This window comes from Theobroma cacao, chromosome 3 (assembly GCF_000208745.1).
Source record: "Theobroma cacao cultivar B97-61/B2 chromosome 3, Criollo_cocoa_genome_V2, whole genome shotgun sequence".
Classification (NCBI taxonomy): Eukaryota; Viridiplantae; Streptophyta; class Magnoliopsida; order Malvales; family Malvaceae; genus Theobroma; species Theobroma cacao.
This window is the reverse complement of record NC_030852.1, coordinates 17038172-17054659: the sequence shown is the minus strand read 5'-3', so window position 1 is coordinate 17054659 and position 16488 is coordinate 17038172.

Below are 16488 nucleotides of genomic sequence, written 5' to 3'. Positions count from 1 at the left end.
ATTTGAAGTGAAAATTTGACCATTTGAATATGATAAAAATATTCAATAAAATAAACTATTTTCTTGTAAAATAATTTTCATAAAACTATCGGTACATAATTCTTATAGCGTAAAAGTTAATTATATTCATATATACTATAAAGCAAATAACCAAAGCATAAAATTTCTTTTACAGTGACACGTGGGCCCACATCTAACCAAAATGCATCAGAAAATGGAAACCTACAGCTTTTACCGATTCGAGTCCAAATGAAGGTCCTTGTCAAAGTCAGCTAACTATGGAATTCCCCGAGCCTGAAATGTGAGGAAATGAGGGTGGTGAGATTATAAAATCCCAGTGAGTAAATAGATACCATCTAAAGTATCTAAAGTCGAGTAAATGGAGACAATTAAAATAAGTCATCATATTGTAATTTCATTACCTTTCAATTCATTTCAACCAAATAAAATCAATCCATATAAATCGAGTAATCAACTTGGCTTATGAATTTCTTAAAACTTTGGCTCGTGCCAAAACTCATACTCGGTGATACCTTGCGCAGGGCATCTAACCGAGTCCGCCAAGGTTGTTCAAATTTTGTATACACTTAAAATATATTTTAGTTTGAGAAAAATACAGCCGTTCCTTGGTGTTGGCTGAGTTCCCCTTCATGTGGTGGTTTGGCGTGAAGTGAACCCTAAGCTTTACCCAAGGAGATACCCTACGCGCCTCTCCATTCGAGGTAATAATATAATGGAGTTTACCGTGCTCCTCTAATAGGCTGGTCCACGGAACCCCCTCTGCAGTAAATAATTAATATATAATCCACCAATCAATAAAATTCATTCTAGCATGACATGGCAATTTATCGCAACCTAGCCTCTCAAGGCTGAATACTCAGTGCAAATAATTCTAACACCAAAATCAGTTTAGCCATTCATGCTCATATATTGTCATAAGCCATTCAATTTAAAACCATAAATTTACAACACAAGCAGGCAGTCTCCAATTACTCTATTTTCAAAACCAATATTTGATTTTTCAGAAAATTTATAAAATCATTTGATAAAATCACAATTTCTCTTAAAACATAGCAATTTACCATTTAAACCCATTTTCTATAAAATCACACAGTTGTATAAATCTACTATAGATAATTAAGACGATAATAAGTTCACTCATTATTCTAGGAGTCGATGTACTCCTAATCCCAGTCTCCAAGCACAATCTCTGTACTTTTACCAGTGTACTTTGCTCACCACCTATCCATAATGTACAATACATAATTCATCACGTCAATGCTTGACCATTATAAAATCAATTCAGGCTCAGTATATATGCATGATATGATATACAACTTACCAAACTACCGCTTAAATGCGGTTATGACCTAATTCGGCCTATTATCTCTAATTTAACTCCAAATCAATTCTTCTCACTTTCTACACTCCAATTATACCTAAATTACCTCCATGACTGTGAATGAGATTCAATTTATTAGTTTCGATAGCAAATTACGAAAATACCCCTAGTGGGTAAAAATCATATTTTTGCTCCGAAAATATCCATTAATTTTCTAGGCTCATAATTCATCATTTCTTAACCAAATCTCCTAAAATGAAAATCAAATTTATCCTCACTCAACACATGATAAATTCGGCCATTAATGATTGTGGGAGAAAATAAATTCTTTTCTTGTTGTTTTGTTTCTAAATATGCTAAACTAACTTAAAACACTAATATAACTTAAAATCAAATTAATCTAACAAGTTTCTCTCTCCTAACCCATTTTTTCAGAATTGAATTCATCATGAAAACATGTAATTTAATCATGGAAAATAAAGAGAAATGCTTACAAATAAGAAAACTTAAGCTTAATAGAAAAATCTCACATTTTTCACTTAATTTCCTTGAAAATTCACACTTTTTCTTTGATTTTCTCTCTCTAGGGTTTTGTTTTTGTTTTCTCTCTCTTCTTGTTGGTTTGGCCGGCCATGGGGTGGAAGATGAGCTGATTTTTGTGCCTTTTAAAAAAGGAAAATAATAAATTAATAAAGGCATGACACGTGGCATCATGTCATTGGCCCGTTTTTAAAACTTTAAAAATTTTAATCATTTTTATCTCCACCACACAATTAGTCAATGGTCAAAATGAGGATAAAGGAAGACCATGTGCTGGAAAAATATCCTGGTGGTGGAAAATTACAATTTTGCCCTTAGGGTGGCAAAATTACCATTTTACCCTTTTACTCAAAATTATACCGAAATTAAAATTTTTCACTTCTAAACCTCAGATCTTACTCAAATAAGTCAAATTATACTCCAATAAGTCACATGGGGCCAAAAAATATTTTCTAAAATTCTCATTTTGTCCTTAGGTGGCAAATGACCATTTTGCCCTTAGATAGCGAAAATTTCGGTTTGACTCCAAATTGATCCTCGAACTCCGAATCACCATATTAAACCATTCTGGAACTTTAAAATTCTTAATTTCATCGTAAATTCTCTATTTGATCTAGTTCGAGGCTTAAATCAACTTTATTGTACCTCTAGGTACAATACCGACTTTTGTAAATTTTTCGGGACTCTCCTAGCATGCAAACATGCTATCCATCACATGTATGTCATGATAAATATTTTTAGAGAGTCGGGCTTGTCATCTTCTCCCCCACTTGGATCAACCATATGATCCTTCTTCATGACTGATTTCGACATTCGGCTAAATATTAATATTTTAATATTATTTCACTAATAAAATATTATTTTATTCTAAAAATTTTATCTTGTCTCCTTGGTACCCAAAATACCTTATTATGCCTCACTTGACTTCCAAATCGCCTTTTATCTCACAAATTCTCCTCCGATAAAATTATTATTATTTTCTCACTTGCGAAATATTTTATCCTAAACTACTCCTTTCGTCTTTTATCACTTTTAAACATTTTAATTGACCTCAATTTGCATTCGATCAACTTTATTTATCACCATATCAAAGTATGGGGTATTTCATGCACATTATTGCATCTACACCACATTACAAAAAAAGGTAAATTTTGTCAATAATTACTGATGGATTATTGACGAAATAAGGTTACAATAAGTATCGACGGAATACCTTACGTCAGTAAAATAATGGCGCAAAAGACTAGCAGACGATGCGAAGTTTACCAACGAAATTATTTCATCAGTAATGGCTTCGTTGACAAAATTTACTGACCAACGTGATGATGGATGGCCTAGTAAGTAATGGGGTAAGATTGTCGATCAAATTATCAACGAAAATTCAGTCGGCAATCTCAATTAATACTTATTGAGTTTACGGATGGAAATTTTCGTCGGTAAGTTCAATTAAAAAGTCAAACGCCTTTCTTTTTTTCCATTTTCTCCCAACTTTTTTTTCCTCTCATTCAACTTTTTATACTTCCCTCGTGCCTGTCGCCTTGCCACACCACCTATTTGACCTAACCCCTTCAGCCATCCTCCCATCAAACTCAACCCTTTCACTTTTCTACTCGCAACTTCACCAGAGCTTTTGCTTGTGGTTTTACACTTGCCGCCCCGTCGCATTACCCTTTAGCCGTTCTATTTGATCGACTTAGCTATCCATTTTGCTTTGATCGGTGGTAGTGTGGAAGCCCAGAGGGTAAGCTTCCTTCCATACCTATTTCTATATGTTTGATTTGAATATTTGAGGATTTGTTATTGTTGTTGTTGTTTAGGGTTTTGCTATTTTGATTTGATTTGTTTAGGGTTTAGTGAACAGTTTGTTGGTTATTTGATTGTGCGTTATTTGCTTTTAGTTGGTGAAACTTTTGAAAATTGTGAGTTAATATGAAGATTGTTGTTGATTCAAAAATTTTGTTGGGTTATTTAGCTGTTAACAACAGGTTAGTCAGATGAAAATTAAGGTTTAATAATATTATATAATATTATATTTATTTAAATTTTGGATTAGGGTTTATGGAATTAATTACATAATTTAGGATTTAGTAAGAAGAATCATGTATTGGTTATTAATTAATTAATTAAATTAGTTAATTTAGTAAAAATAAAGGTTTAGTTATATTAATTAAGGTTTTATTAAATTAATTAAATAATTAAACTAATCAACTAACAAAATGTTTTACTAATTAAGTATCACGACCCAATTTGGGACCATGACCGACATAAAAGTATTGATGGGAGTTACCCTCTTAACCCATGCAAGCTTAAGATAATAAGTGAACCACATTCTTGTAGATGTCTTATGGGACTCATCACCATAGAATCATATGAAATAAGCATAAACATGATTATATTATGTATAATAGAAAATATATAAATCTGTATGCACGTTCACATGCTCATAATGGAGAAGCAATATAAACATAATCCAAAGTATAAGTCATCTTTTAGCAATCATCCATAATCTCAATTATTACATCACATAAACAATTCATAATCCATAACAGTCAAATGTAAAAGACTGGACTGGACCAAACCCAACAGAATATGACACAAGTAAAAGTGTTGACGCCTATTGGATGCCATGACGATCACCTACCAAAACTGACTGTAGAGATAGCTCATGCCAAGGGACAGTGAGCCAAGCAATCTTTTGATCTAAAATAACAAGTGCATCTTACATGTGTAGGTTATAAATAACTTCGTGAGCAAATACAAGGAAGGGTAACAAGCTAATGGGGAAAAATATTTAACAAACTACACTTTTAGAAATATGCAATTAAATATTAACAAATGTTTCACAAAACTCTTCTTTCTAAGAGTAACCATAAATCGAGTCCCACTTTTCCAAGCGTCATCATATAATAATCCCACTTTATCAAGTGAATCAACTATCCATGTGGTCTCCAAGCCCGTTATCTTTCAAACAAATCATGGACCAAATAATTTCATTGTTCCCAAGTTTGTTTTCTTTCAAATGACTCGAGAAACATATGTTTATAATAACTCCAAGACCGATATCTTTCAAGCAGTAGAAGGATAGAAAATGTTTTTAGAAAATGTAGTTTGTAAAATGGTTCATAAACTTTTAAAGAATATTTATAAGTTGGAAACCAATTCAAGAAGTTTGGTCAAAATCGAGTTGAACAATCAGTTTAAGAGTGTTTGAAACATAAATTGAGGTTTTCAAGGATTCCGTTTTAGAACAAACTCATTTTGATTTAAGAAAACCTTTTGCAAACATTTGGATTTCAAAATAAGCTTGATTTATCGATACATTGGATCCATGTATCGATAGATTGTCCCATCTATTGATAGATCATCTTGATATATCGATAGATATGAAGCAGATTGCATTTTTAGCGATTTTGTGTTATATCTATTGATACATTGGTGCAGTGTATCGATAGATTTACTATAAAATCTAACTTTTTGGCTTGGAACTCACCACTAGGACCTCAACTAAGACTATTATTCATCCATAGTTAAATAAGCAACATTTAAACATCATATACACAATATTCATGATACAAATTCAACAATTCAACCATTAATTCAACAAATCGTGGAGCATTAGCTGCGGACAATAAAATCACCTAGTGTTCTCACACTAAAACGGTCTGGTTCAAATAGTTATCGACCACAAAAGAAATGGTAGAACTCCATTAACTACCAATATATACCCAGTGAGTCTTGGGAAGTTACTGTCACGACCCGAAACCTCCCTCAGGCCCATGACAATCGTCGCGACGTCCCGATTGATACTCATTACCCAGAATACCAATCGAAATCTCGCAAGGCTTACATATAAGTTTTAAACAATTTTCAATCGTTTCAAAAAAATTTATAGATAAATTTTACTATTCAAAATATTGTTTAAAATATAACATTTTTTATATAAAACAATATTTATAGAAACACGTGTAAATAATCTTTTGTAATGTGGAAGTAAAATAAATTCATACATACAATAATTTACAAAATTATAATGTACAATAATAATTACAATGACAAGTGGCCCGTAAATACACCAAGTGTTGGTGATAGTAACCTACTGTCTGTGAGATAAAAATGTCAACTGAAATCCTCGACAAAATAGGGTATCTACAAGCTACCACAGACTTGAAATGTTTGGAAAAGAGGTGGGTGAGATTTTGCAATCCCAATGAGTAAACAGACATTATCATAAATATCTAAAGGCGAGTAAAATGGAGGCAAGTTTAAACAACATATCACAAACCATTTCATAAGGTTTTCAATTTATTTCTTAAACCATAAAATATTTGTAATTTACCAAAACAGTTGTTAGGGCTTCTGACTTTAATTAAAAACAGAGCTCAAGCCAAAACTAATCCTCGGGGATACCTTGGCCGAGGCATCTAACCGAGTCCGCCAAGGTTGTTAAGATATTTACATGTGAAACACATTTTTATTTTTAAAACAAGCCATTCCTTGGCGTTGACCGAGTTACACTTTCACTTGGGGGTTCGACGTGAAGTGAGCTCTAATACTACCTCGGGAGTTACCATCCTCGCCTCTACAACCAGAGTAATTATATAACCGGGTTTGCCGTGCCCCTTTAATAGGCAGTCCACGGAAACTAGTCATTGTAGTGACTAAACCCACCAATTTTAATAAAATTTCGACAGTATAATATGGCTTTTATTTATTTACCTAGCCTGCATAGTAAAAACAACTTACATTTATTCCCAATGCAATTATAAAATATAGCCACATATACTCATATATCGTAAGCCATTCATAGTAAAATATATATTTCAAAATAATTGACAGCCTCTAATTATTCAATTTCATAATCAACATAATATATTTTTATTTGTCACATTTATTTCTAAAACATCAAAAATCCCGTTTTAATCTCATTTTCGTTTCATAAAATACATAAAAAGTATTTAAAAATAAACTCTAGATAATTTACAATAATAATAGGTTTACTCACCGTTTGTACAAACTAAATGCTTTTTAGGTGCCCAGATCACTGTTCGTCGGGTACGACTTCCTTGCCTTTACCAGAAGGCTCTCCTCCTCAACACATTGCAAAATTTACCCAATTCACCACATTGATGCTAAATCACTATATAATTAACTTAAATCCTATACTAATGCATGGTATGAAATGCAATAGCCTAAAACGGCTTAAACGCAGTATTAACCTATTTTTGGCACTTTACCTGTTAAATTGCTAACGCACTCCATTTTAGCTCTAAATTGTCCCATTTTCTCTCCAACATTTCTAACCATTAAATATCAGCCAATAACCCTCTAAAATCACCAAAATCAGCTCACTTTCCTCCTTGAAAAATTTGGCCAAAAATGGGACATTAACTAGGTAAATTTTTCACTTTGTTTTTCTATCACATTTAACCATGTTTCATCATTTTCTCTTCATTTCTCTTAGAATAAAAATCAATTCATCATCATTGTACATCATTGAAGATTCAGCCAAGGGTGGGTATTGTGAAAATTTCATACTTTCTTGTCCAATTTGATTTCTATACACATTTAACTAACTAAAACTATCAATTTAACTAAAAATCAAAACCTAAAAAATTCAAATTCCTCCCCCTTGAATTTTGTCCAGCCCTTGATATCACTTTTTGATCTCTCTCCTCAAGCATGCTAAATGGAAACAAAGGCATAAGAAAGGTAGAAATCAAGCTAAAGTCGAAAAATCTTACCGTTAGACGCGTAAACGGTCGAAAAACGCGATTTTTCCTTTGAATTTTCTAGTTTTCCTTTGGTTTTTCTCTTTTCTTCATTTCCTCTCTATTTTCTCTCTTGTTCTCTCCTTATGGCCGGCCATCACTTAATATGGGGTTTAAATGGGCTGACTTTTCATTAAAATAATATTAAATCATTAAAAAATGCCATGTGTCACTTTCCCATTGGTTCGTTTTTAAAATTTCATCCTTTAAACTTTAATTTTTCACCACTTAACATACCATAGTTATTCATACCAAAAATAAATAAATCCTATGATTTTAACAAGTTTTGAGTGGTGAAAATTACGGTTTTGACCCCGAGATGACAAAATTATCGTTTTGCCCCTATGTTCCGAAAATTGCCGGAATTGAAAATTTTTACTTCCTATCATTAAATTATACTCCAAATAGTTAATCTTGGTCAAAAATTTAACTCCATGATCAAATTATTATCTTAGGTGGAAAAATGATGATTTTGCCCCTAAACATCGAAATTTTCCATTTTACCCCAAATGCACCCTCGAACTTCGAACAATCATTTTTAGTCATTCTTGGACTGCATAATATTAAATTTCATCATACAGTTCCTATTTGAACTAGTTCGAGGTTAAATCAACTTAAGTGTACCGTTAGGTACAATACCGGGTTTCGTCTATTCTGAAGTGCTTTCCTAGCGTAATAACATGCTACTCAGTGCATGTATGTCATGACATGTGTTTATAGGGTCGGGTTTTACAGTTACCTTTATTTGCTCAAGCTGTAACTCATTGTGCACAATGGCTAGAGCCTACTGCCACTAGTTACAGGTTTTTATCCCAATAGGCTCCAATAACCATATTGCGATAATCCAATGTTCAAAATATACATACAATCAAAAGGTGAAACCTATCACCAACATATCATAGAGGTTAAGACATAACCAAAATTGGAGTTAATCAACCATATCAATAATCTCAAAATAAATGACCATAATTACTGCCTCGTCAAGGAGAAATCATTTCTCACATCAACATTCAAAACCATCAATCATAGACAAATGAAATGCTGAGGTGAAAAAACTTTGAAAGGCTTGTTCCCCATGCTCAAAATTAATACATTGTAGACTATATATACCTAGTTTATAGTTTTCATCAAAACATACTTGTAAACATTTGTTCACATCACAAACTCATTGAAATTCATTTTTGTGCAAAGTTGTAGAATAAGCATGCTTAATTATATCAAAATAATTAAAACATCGTATCTATTAGCCTCAAAGAAGCATGCCTTGCTATCTAGTAAATTTCATCAAACACTTGGTCTTCTAAAGGTTCAAACTTTCTCCACAACACTTATCATGAAGTTTTTCATCATTAGTAGAAAGTTCTATGACATAATCTTAGACTAATAACCTTCCAATCCTTTCATAAATATTTTTCAGCAACTCATACTCAACAAATCAGTAGCTAATCTAACTCTAACTAAAGGATTAAGTCTACTTTTAGCTAGAGTTTAAGCAACTTTACCTTAGTGTGCTTGAGAGTTCCAAAATCAATTAAAAACCTAAGTTTTCCATGAACAAAACAATTTATGAGAATCCATAAATTTTTGGAAAATCAAAACTTTAGTTTAAAAGGTTTAAAACAAAGAACTTTACCTTCCAAAATTCTTAGAATGAAAATCTAAGCTTGAAGATGACTTTTAATGCTTGAAATCCATCGATTTGTTGAAGATGAGAGTTGAGAGAAAAAGGAAGAAGGTGGTTGGGTTTTCAACGAAAAACCACGTTTTTACCAAGTAGGGAAAAGTTTGAGGTTTTTAGGGTTTTGAAATGAATGAGAAAATATCAAAATATCTTATTTTTCTTTTTCTAGTTTGGGCTCAATCTATTGATACATCGAGCCTATCTATTGATAGATTTGGCTGTTTATCGATAGATTGGCTCAACTATTGATAAATGTTCTTCAAACCCTTTCTAGGTTTTTATCTATCGATGATGAACATGTGTAGATAGATTTAGTCCAGAATGTTATTTTAAAGTCCAAAATCATCTCATTTGACCTTCCAAAGGTGCCAACTCTCATATAAACATGTTTGGTTATTAGAACATGAATTTTATAAGTCAAAATGGTTCCACAATCATGTTTAAAGACTTTAAATTAATAGTTCACCTGGTAAGGTTACAATTCTAACATTAGATCTAAGAGTGGAGTTTCACATTATGCAATTGACTAAATTAGTAATATTGTTTAATTTAATAAATATTTCAATTAATGAAGGCATAGAGAGTTAACTAAATAATTTAGTTATGGAAGTTAATTAAATAATTTAGTTAATTAAGTAATGTAATGTGTTGTAAGTAATTAAGTAATTAATTAGATAAGTAATATTATATAATATTATATTTATTTAAATTAATTAAGGTTTTATTAAATTAATTACATAAATTAAGTAATTAAAAAGAATCATGTATTAATAAGTAATTAAGTAATTAATTAGATTAGTAAATTTAGTAAAATTTATAGTTATTTAAATTAATTATTATTTTTAATAATCAAGCAACTAATTAAATTAGTAGTATTGTTTAATTTAATAAATATTTTAATTAATGAAGGTATAAGGAGTTAATTAAATAATATATTTAATTAAGTAATGTAATGTGTTATAAGTAATTAAGCAATTAATTAAGGTTGTAATACTATTTTTTTAAAAATTATGCAATTTTATTGCATTGAGCCAAAGATAAAACTTTGGACTTAATTATTACAGAAAATAAAAGAAGTTAAAAAGCAAAAAATAACCTCTAAGTACAAAAAAAAACTGGATGTGGGGATGTTTGGGTCCATAAAAGATTAAATACCAACTAAGCACTCTAATCCTTAGACACACTAAACTATAATAAGCTACAATATTAGACTTAAATAGCTAGTGTGCTAAGCCAATAATTAAATAGGTGAGCGGTTAAAATATTTGCTATGTCTAGATATGGCAATGTGTACCCTATTACAAGGTATAAACAGATACTTAACCCGATTATATAAGGTTAAAGTATCTTATAATAGTGTTTGGGACAAGTATGGGTAATGATTTTAGTACCTTATCAGGTTTGGATACCACCCCTTGAGTACCTATTACCCTAACCCCTTTTCCTTTTTTTTTCTCTTCTTCCCCTTCCCCTAGTCACAACCACTCTTTTAGTCCTTCTTCTTTTTTTCTTTTCTTCCCATAGCTTCTTCTTCTTCTTGTCTTTCTTTTCTTAGTTGTTCTTAGTTTTGGTCAATGCTTAACTTACTCCTTAGCAACTCTTTCTTTTGGTCATGAGTGCTCAAATTGTTGGCAAATTTCCTTGGACTTGACAGAAGTGTTCAAAAGTTTCATCTTGTCACTTTACCTCAAAGGGCTTTGTCCTTACCAATTCAAAAGCAGCAAAGGATGGAATGTAATTGGATACTTTAATTGACAATGTGCATCATATTTCTCCAAAGAAATCAAGAGTTGCAACAGATCAAGCAATGGCTATAATGAGGAACATTAACTAGCAATAGAAGAAAGGAAGGAAGAAAACTGATAATTTTAATAATTTTGTTATATAATCGAGTTTGTAAATGGGTTAGGGTAATCATCAAGAAATGGGTATGTATTAATGTTCGGATTGGAGTAGTGATTTTTAAAAACATTCGAGTAGTTGTAGTATTCAGATAAAGTTCAAGTTTGGGTATTTTAGAATTGGCGAGTACCCTACTTGTTGGTAACCCTAGACATGTCCAATTTTCAACAAATGTGTCTCCATGTCACAATTACATGCTGCAACATGTAGTCCAAATTAACAATTCAAACATCACATTTTGCTCCATTACTCCATGTATGAGCTCAAGACATAAGCTATTAAAAACTTGCTTGTGTCTAAACACAAGACCTGCTTGCATGCTTTTGATCCATAATTCCTTTCAACCATCATCTCCTTATGTCAATCCCAACTCTACAATATGTTTATTATGCCATTCCTACATAAGAATACATGTTTGCTTACTTGGGTACCTCGAAAATCGTTAAAGGATGGTATTGTACCAAATGGTACAATTAAGTTGAATTAAGCCTCGAACTGGTCCAAATAGAGATTTTAAGATGCAATTGAGAATTTTAAAACACCAAAATGACTTAAAATGGTGATTCAGAGTTCGAGGACCGATTTGGAGTCAAATTGGAATTTTCATGACCTAGGGGCAAAATGGTCATTTTGCCACCCGAAGTTCAGATGTGAGTGTTGGATGAAATTTTTGACTAAGATTGATCATTTGGAGTATAATTTGAGTTTGAGAAGTGAAGAATTTTAATTTCTACATTTTTTTGAGCATAGGGGTAAAATAGTCATTTTGCCACTATAGGGACAAAATTGTAATTTTACACCACCCAACACTTGTCCAGCACATGAATTTCACCCATTATTATAATGGATAATTGAAGTATTTTATGTGGTGGAGAAAAAAAGCTTAATAGTTAAGAATTTAAAAATGGACCAATGATAAGGTGACAAGTGTCAAACTTTTATTTCTTTATTATTTTCCTTATAAATTAGCACAAAACCAGCCCATTTCTCTTCATTATGGTCGGCCAAAGCAAGAACAAAGGAAGAAAAGAAAGAACAAAGACCCTAGAGTGAAATTTCAAGAGAAAATTGGTGGATTTCAAGTAATCAAGCAATCAAAGGTAAAATTTCTTGATTTTGACTTGTGATCTACCTTTCCCATACATTCTTTTGCATTTTTCATGGTTGAATCACACAATTTCATGATGGGTCTCTTGCTGGCCGAACACTTAGAGAGAGATTTTGATGGTTGTTTTGGTTAGATTTTAAGATATTCTAGTGTTTTTAGTTGATTGGTGATGTGTAGCATGAAAATCAAGCAAGGAAAATTCATGTTCTTCCATAACCCTCATTGGCCGAATTCTCCATGTGGAATATTGATGATGATTTTGATTTTATTTCAAGTGATTTGGTTAGGAATTAGTGATTTATGGTGTGAGAATCAAGCTTGAAAAATTATAGTGTTGATGCACCCACCATGGCCGAATTTTCCAAGAGAAAATGTGAGGATGATTTTGCCATATTTCAAGTTATTTAACTTGTGTTTGATGGTTTCGAGAATTGGAAGACAAATGGAGTTAATTGGAGTTGAATTTGATGTATTGGCCAATTAATCGGGTGATAGATCGACTTAGGCCAATACCATTTTATTTAGGTACACAATTGAATTTGTGTAGAACACCATGTTGAGATGATAATCCGAACAATTTACATCCCATTTCATGCATTAGTATAAAGCCTGAATTGGTTTTATAACAATTTAGCACCAATGTAGTAAATGGCTTATTGTGCATTATGTCTAGGTGGTGAGCATTCTGGCAAAAGTAAAGAGATAGTACCTGAGGATCAAGAATCGGAGTACTCGAAACTCGATTTCTATTACAGTGAGTAACCTTATTATCGTCTTAATTATCTAAAGTAGTTTTTATTTGTTTTTGTGATTTGATGGAAAAATGAGTTTAAATGGTAAATCTTTATGTTTTATAAGTAAAATGTGATTAAATGAAATGATTTTATAAAATTGTCTTGAAATTGAAAGATGGTTTTGAAAATGGAGTAATTGGAGACTAATTGCTGTGTTATAAATCATGGTTTGAATTGAATGGCTGATGATAATATTGGCATGAATGGTTAAATTGGTAAATGTGCTGAAAAAGTATGAACTATTGATTTGCCTTGAGAGGCTGTAAAATAAAATAATTGCCATGTCATGCTGTTGAATTTTATTGAATTGGTGGGTTATAAATTGGTCACTGCAGTGGACGAGTTCCGTGGACTAGCTTATTAGAAGAGCACGATAACCCTATTATATTCATACCTTAGTATGAGAGGCACGATTGGATAACTCCTGTGGTTAAAACTTTAGAGTTCATTTCACGCCAAACCACCACATGAGGGTGAACTCAGCCAACGCCAAGGAACGACTATGTTTTCAAAATAAAAACATGATTTATGTGTACATAACTTTTTAACAGCCTTCGCGGACTCGGTTGGGATAGCCCTCGGCCAAGGTATCCCTGATAACTGAGTATGAGAATGATTTTGGCACGAGCCAAACTTTTCAGGAAATCATAAGCCTCGTTGTTTATTTTGGTGAAATGAATCTATTTTATCTTATTAAAGTGAGTTCGAAATGCTGAGAATCATTTTTATGCTAATCTATTTTATCTGTCTCCATTTACTCAGGTTTAGATATTTTAGATGGTATTTGTTTACTCACTGGGATTATATAATCTCATCACCCTCATTTTCACCCCTTTCAGACTCAGGATAATCGGTAGATAACTCATTTCGTTGAGGGCTACAGTTGGACTTGCATCCTCAAAAACTGTAGGTTTACAGCTTTTGATACTTTTGGTTGTTCGTGGGCCCACGTGCCACTGTAAATTAAATTTTATACTTTGGTTATCTGTATTATAGTATGTATGAATTTATTTAGCTTTTACGCTACAAATTATTTACCGGTAACTCTATAAATATTATTTTATAAGAAAATAAAATATTTTATTGAATATTTTTATTATATTCAAATAGTTATAGTTTCACTTTAAATGAATGTTTTAGATATCTAAACTTATTTTTGATTATGAAATATATGTTTTCCACTCACATACTACATTTTTAGCTAGTTTCGAAATTTTTGAGAAAAATGACCAAAATACCCCTGTGTAGTTGAAACTTCTCTCTGACTGTTTTTGAATTGAAATTGGTTCATATCACTTTAAAACATGATTTTAGTAACTAATACTCATAGGGGAAGCGAGAAAACTGATATTAAAGCCTTGCGGGGTTTCGGTTGGCATTTTGGGCAATGAATGTCTATCCGAACATCGAGGCGGTTGTCATGGGCTCGAGGAGAGTACCGGGTCGTGAAACCTAATCAATTTAGAATTTCACTACTCCACAACTTTAGAGTACATATCACTTTAAAATTTAAAATTAAATTAAACTCAATTTTAGGATAGTTTCATTTCAATTCCAACTTTAATTTGTGATATATCCTCTTCTTAATACAACACATAATTAGAGTTTCACTTGGGCAGCAGCTTACACATAAAACTCAAACAAATCTAGGTCTTTCATAATCCTATCCTTTGCAAGACCATCAGCCACACCATTAGTTTTTCTCATCACATGTTTAACTTTCCAGCATCTAATTCTTCTTTGCAAGCTTTCCATATAATGATCAGCTGCCTATATCGCCAAGGTGCATCCTCATGATTATTGGACCATAAAATCACATTAATTGAGTCACTCTCAATCCATAACTTAATATTATATTTTTTAAATTAATTAATCTTTTATTAAATTAATTAAATAATATTACATATATTAAATTAAGTAAGATTTTAGGGTTTTTAATATAATTGTAAAAAATAAACTTTTTATATTTCTACTATTTAAGTTTGTTTTTATTTTCAATTTGTGTTAACATCCGCTAATGGACAAGATCATTTGTCCATTATAATATTTTTCTCAGAATGGAACGATGTATTCTCGAGTAGATTTAAGTGGATATCTTAGGGTAGAATTTGTGAATGGCATAGATGAATTTATTTCAATTGCATTCAGTCAACCAAGATATGTGATTGAAAATGAGATCATATGTCCTTGCTCTTAGTGTATGAATAACAAGTTCTTGGTTGCTGATAAGGTTCGGGAACACTTATTTCATAAAGGGTTTACTGGTGCGTACACAATATGGGATGCACATGGTAAATCTTTTCGTGTTGGCCAATCATTGGAACATTTTGTTGGTGAGCAGAATGAAGTCGTTAATGAAGTTAGAGACTTAGAGTAGAAAATTATTGTCTAATTTTCTACTTACGCAAGTATGCGTATCGAACAGATAATATAATAACAAGTAAAATATCGATCCCACTGAAAATTGATATTAAATTTGGTTAAATATTAAAATTATAAAAATTTTATGTTATCCAAACAGTCGAAATCAATTAATTAAAGTAAAAATTAAATAAAACTAAACCACAATAAGTTAAACTAAAAAATCAAAGTAGTAATAAAATTGGATAAAAATCAACCCCAATAGGCCTAAGATTACAATATCCCTCACATTTAATCTAAATCTTACCTCTCTCTCTTGACTTATTTCAATGGGTTAAATTGCTAACTTAGAGTCCTCAATTATTTATAAGGCTCTCTCGAAACTCTTATAAAAATATCTATCTTAATTAAAACACTATACCCCTATGTGAATTGAAATTCAAATAGACTTATTAAGTTCAAGCTTTAATATTAGCTACATACGACATATAAATATATCTCTATCCTATACACAAATCAAGTTATGCATCCAAGTAAATAAATATGATCATATGTTATTATAATCTTCAGCCTACTCTAAACTCCCACTCTCAAGTTATGTTTAGATTTCTAAATCAATTTATGTCATGACCCAGAACTCCCATCCAGCCCGTAACAACATCCGCGAAGCCTCGATAGACATTCTTCACCCCGAATGCAGATCGAAACCTCGCAAGGCTCTCGTATCAGCTTTCGCACTTCCCCGGTGAGCAATAGTTATCAAATATCGTAATTCGAAGGATTACGAGTCATTTCTAAATCAGAACATAACATATTGTTTTCCAGTTCACAGGGGCATTTTCGTCATTTTTCGTCAAAAATCTCAAAACTTGCTAAAAATGTAGTAGGTAAGCAGAAAATATATATTTAGTGATTTAAAAACAAATTAAGTATCTAAAACGTTCATTTGAAGTGAAAATTTGACCATTTGAATATAATAAAAATATTCAATA